Below are 4,673 nucleotides of genomic sequence, written 5' to 3'. Positions count from 1 at the left end.
TTTTCAACACAGTCCTCTCTGGTGACATCTGGTGGCCAAAAATATGAAGAGCAGCTTGAATCCACAAAATAAAACCAACTGCTTCATAATGACTGCCCACTCTACAGAGTGGAATTCTGTCTGATGTTGGGCCACTTTGTGTTGCTTTAAACGTGTATTTTTTGGGGTGACAAAAATGTTGTTTTTCTTTAATACATAATTTTGAGCAGTAAACTCTGCTTGTTTAAACATGCACCATTGTGTGATTTTTCTTTGCTTGTGACTTCTTGATGTTGGTAAATACAATAATTGAAAAATACCACGTTACATATAATATACATATGATAATGTACAACACATTATGGAGTATGTTTCTGCTGTGAGGTCCCGCCTCCATGTACTTATGCAGTTAATCGCTAGACGGGCATTTTTATAAATAATATTATATTTTGGGAAATTTTCCCAGACATATTTTTGACCTGGAGGTAGATTTGATTGTGAACTGGAAAGGGAAAATGCTTATGAACTTGCAAATTAAAAACATGATGCATTTAAAGTAGCCCTTTTCCATTTGTATTTAAGAAGAGAATTTGTTCTAGTGTGCGTTCTAAGTTCTCTTGCCTTAAGGAAAATCCCTTCACATGGCACAGAAGAGGCTGGAGCGCACAGAAACTGGTAGAGACGCAGTTATATGGTCTAACTGGGCCCCACAAACTATCAGCTAATGAGAATAAATAAATTAAATTGCTGCACATTTTTTGCAGACTAGCAGTTTAAGATTATTTAAAACATAAATTATTTCTTTTTATAACATTAAATGTAAAGAGTCAAATAGAAGTCTTTCTAAAGTTATTTAATGATATTGTAGCGGCTCAGGGCTGTTCGGGGTTCTGTTTGTACAGTTATGTTTTGTGTATGTTGCCATGGTGACGGGTGACGCCCTCTCGCTGCGACGGTGTGTCCTTCCGGGGTCAGAGGGCGCCCTGTGTGTTGGTGTTGTTGCCGCGCTGAGCAGTTAGGTAGCGGCAGTGTGTTTTTCTGCAAAACGGCTGTGCTCCCTGGCTAGCTCACGGGAAGCACGACCAAACGATACCTCCGTCTCCTCCTTGTCTGAGCTCGCCACAATATTTATATTATGAAAAGCAGATTTTTGACATTTTAAGTTTGTCCCGTTGTCAGATAAAATAAACACGCACAAAACAAAAGCAAACAACAAGAACACAAAGCTGGAAAACCCACCCGATGGACCAAAATCAACTCAAAATATTCCCACACAACAGAACCTACTCTATTCCTCGCTGGCTCCAAATCTCTCAGTAGAAATATCAGTGGTTCGCTATCTGTCACCATCAAAACACTCCACAAATCCCGCGAATGATTCGCTTCCTTATAAACCATTGAATCAGATACCGAGGCAGTCAGATTCTAAATGAAGCATCGGACGTCACTGATCACGTGACTCTGGCCAAACAAATCAAGCTTCGACACACGCACCGGAGCGTCAGCTTCAAGCGGGCCATCACTACTTTATGGCTGTCTCCCCCAGGAGGAGTGTGAAAGGCCAGAGAGAGGAGACAGGGGAGCAAAGAAAAACATGGACTTTTTGGAGACGGCACGACACGGGAGTCAAGGGAGTGCACGGCAGTTTTTTGTGTGAATTATTTACACCACTGTAAATAAATGCACTGTTCATCACAAAGAGTCCAAGGTTTGTGTCTTCATTTCCCACATCCCCAAAGTGTGCCACACAGCCAGTGACAGCCATGGATTTAACACCTTTCCTCTGCTTTTTCCTTACTACATATTTTTGGGGATTTGCTTCTGCTCTCGATGGTAAGCTGAACAGCACAAGTATACGCAAACAAGTTTAGAAAATTATATAGAAAATAATTAATTGAAATATTTTTTTTCAGGTCAAGCTGTGCTTTCTGTAGTATACTGACAGTTGCTCTCATAACTCAAGTAACCGTTCTAAAATAACTTTGTCACTGATGTCTTCAAAAAGGTCATTATAACCAGTGTTGGGAAGGTTACTTTTAAAATGTATTCCGTTACAGAATACAGAATACATGCCCCAAAACGTAACGGCGGTACATGTATTCCGTTACTCCCCAACACTGATTATAACCCAGTAGTTATTAAGACCAGTAAAACCAAATGTCAAATACGTGCATGATTTGTGCTTCTTCCCTCTCTCCTTCTGTAATGCATTTTTGCTTGATGATATGAAACAGTATATTTAAACTTTATATTGTTTTATATTTTATTAAGCACTAGCAGTGTCTGCCTATTATTGTCTTTCTTTTTTACCTCTACTACTTTCGACCTTTATCTACTGGATTGAAAGAAAAAAAAACGAATTTCCTGTTCGGGTTTTTCCCCTTCTGTTAACAAGAAACTTGTGTTGCTTACTTCAGGCTAAGCAGGTATTTTGAGTCACTCCAAGGTAGACTTGACAACTGATATGATGATAATTTAATTTTAAAGGATTATGAACAGTCAGTCATTGCATTTCATTTGTAGATAAAAAATGTTGACATTTGAATTAAGAACAACACTAACATGGAGTATAATAGTATAAATGGAGTTAATTATTATACTACTGGTTCTTGGTGGAATGGATATATAAGATTAAAAAAAAGGTTGAGCAGCACCGCCGTGACATTGTACATTTATGGCTCAGAGATATATTTCTTCTGGAAAGAGAACGTTAAACTGTCAAAGCGTCAAAGGCTCATTTGACAGTGACGTGCTTTATATAAATATTTTCTTTCTTTCTTTTCTGTTTGACTTAGACCAAAAACAAGTTGTAGAAGCTGGAGAGAATGCACTACTGAAGTGTTGTGATTCCAGTATCGGTAAAATCGAAAAGTTATCATGGATCAGGAGAGATGTGGGAACAAATCTGCATGTTTTCTTCTACCGAGAAAATCGCCTCTATGAAAACATCCAGCATCCATCCTTTCGTGGCCGAGTGAAGCTGAGTGATCCACAAATTAAAGATGGAAATGTGTCCCTCATTCTCTTCAACACCACCACTAATGACACTGGAACATATGAGTGTTATGTGGTAGGCACTCACGCTGGACGCCGTAAGAGAGCAGTTTCTGAAGCCCAGCATGTAGTGCAGCTGAAAGTTAAATCTATAAGTACGTTTTGGCATCTTTAGCCTAAGTTAGATGAAATCTACACAATGCACCTTTTTTTTCCTTTTTAATAAAGCAAAAGCCATCATACCTTAAAACCATTGTAAGAAGATCAGAAGTCTGTTTATATGATTTTAAATTGGTTTCATTTTAAGTATCGTGTCAAGTGTTTTTAATGTAAATTTATTGATCAGTGATGTTACAATTTACAAACAAATTAGAAACTAACACAAACAAATTCCAAAGTTTACTATGATCTTTCACTGCTTCTTCCATTTATTAATTGATAATGTCTGACAGCACCTCACGCATGTTTCTCACCTGCAGGTCAGCCACGAGGACTCACGGAGGATGGATCTGTTGAACTGATGGTTGGTCTGTCAGCTTCTGCTGGGCTTCTTGTTGCTACTGTTGCTGGTTTTGTGATCTACAGAAAATTTGCGAATTCAAATTATCGCTCTGCTCTTGAACAAAAGCCAGTTTCCAGGACTCCCAAGGAAACTGGAAAGATGACAATGGAAGTCCAACCCGAGAGTCCTCTCCTATTAAACAGTTAAATACAGACTGAAGAAGTCACTTGGACGAGAGATGAAACGTTTCTCCTACAAAACGCTACGTCTGAATGAACAGAATCAACTTTTGGAGAGTTAAATATATAAATTTTTGTTTTCAAGTCTCAAAACAGAGTTAAAGCTAATGTGCACTGTTGTTCTCTCAGCCCACTGAGAGGAAAAGCACATCTTTATCAAAAACTCCTGCAACAACCTCTTTTTGTGGATTGTGTGCTTTTATTGTCTACTTTTTTTTTATTTAGGAAAGTGCATGTTAATTACATGTAAAAAAAAAATTACATGAATGTAAACATACCAGATTATAGCCAAGGGCTAATTTCCATCTGTTGTCCATAAAACATAAAAAATAAACATAATAATTCATAAAAAATTCATAATTCATTCATAATCTATTTATCCCCTTCGTATATTTTATTTATATTTGTCTCTGTATTTATATGTGTGTGTGTGTGTGTGTGTGTGTGTGTGTGTGTATATATATATATATAACATTCTGTAACTGTAACTTCTGTCGTTGCTGTGCTTTTTTGGAAACCGAATTTCCCAGAGGAACCCACCCGAGGGATTAATAAAGTTCTATCTTATCTTATAATAAAAACTCCATCACCAAACTCACACATACACACCATTCTGTTCCCAAATGAAACATTAAAACTGTACAACTCATACATGATCACACACTTGATTTCTCCATAACCAGTTTTTAACCTTTGCCTTAAACAAGTTGAATGTCGAGCATTCTCTAATGGGTTGAGGAAGACTGTTCCACAGATGGCCACCCTGGACAGAAAGGACGTTCTGCCCAAATGCTGTCCGTCTGTGGGGTTGTAGCTCGAGTGGTCCTGTCTGAGCTTTCTTTATGCCTAATGAACTCCTTTAGTGGTGGTGGAGCAAGGGAGCGTGAGACTTTATATATTAAACACACTCTTTTAAATTTCACTAAGTTATTGAAGTTCAGTAATTTGTGTTTTTTTAA

The 4,673-nt window shown here is 37.8% G+C and overlaps 1 long non-coding RNA gene across 1 annotated transcript; it reads left to right on the top strand.

Moving 5' to 3' along the window:
• Positions 1-1,505: 1,505 nt before the first annotated feature.
• On the top strand, positions 1,506-4,092 carry LOC146578839 (uncharacterized). Its single transcript, XR_014891568.1, has 3 exons — positions 1,506-1,812; positions 2,775-3,128; positions 3,453-4,092. It is a non-coding gene; the product is annotated as an uncharacterized LOC146578839 (long non-coding RNA).
• Positions 4,093-4,673: the final 581 nt, after the last annotated feature.

The sequence above is a fragment of the Mchenga conophoros genome, linkage group LG3 (assembly GCF_057382185.1).
Source record: "Mchenga conophoros isolate Kocher_MC1m ecotype Shallow Benthic linkage group LG3, M_conophoros_male_GT1.1, whole genome shotgun sequence".
Lineage (NCBI taxonomy): Eukaryota > Metazoa > Chordata > Actinopteri > Cichliformes > Cichlidae > Mchenga > Mchenga conophoros.
Note: the sequence above shows the minus strand (reverse complement) of the source record. Positions and strands in the feature narration are given on the sequence as shown.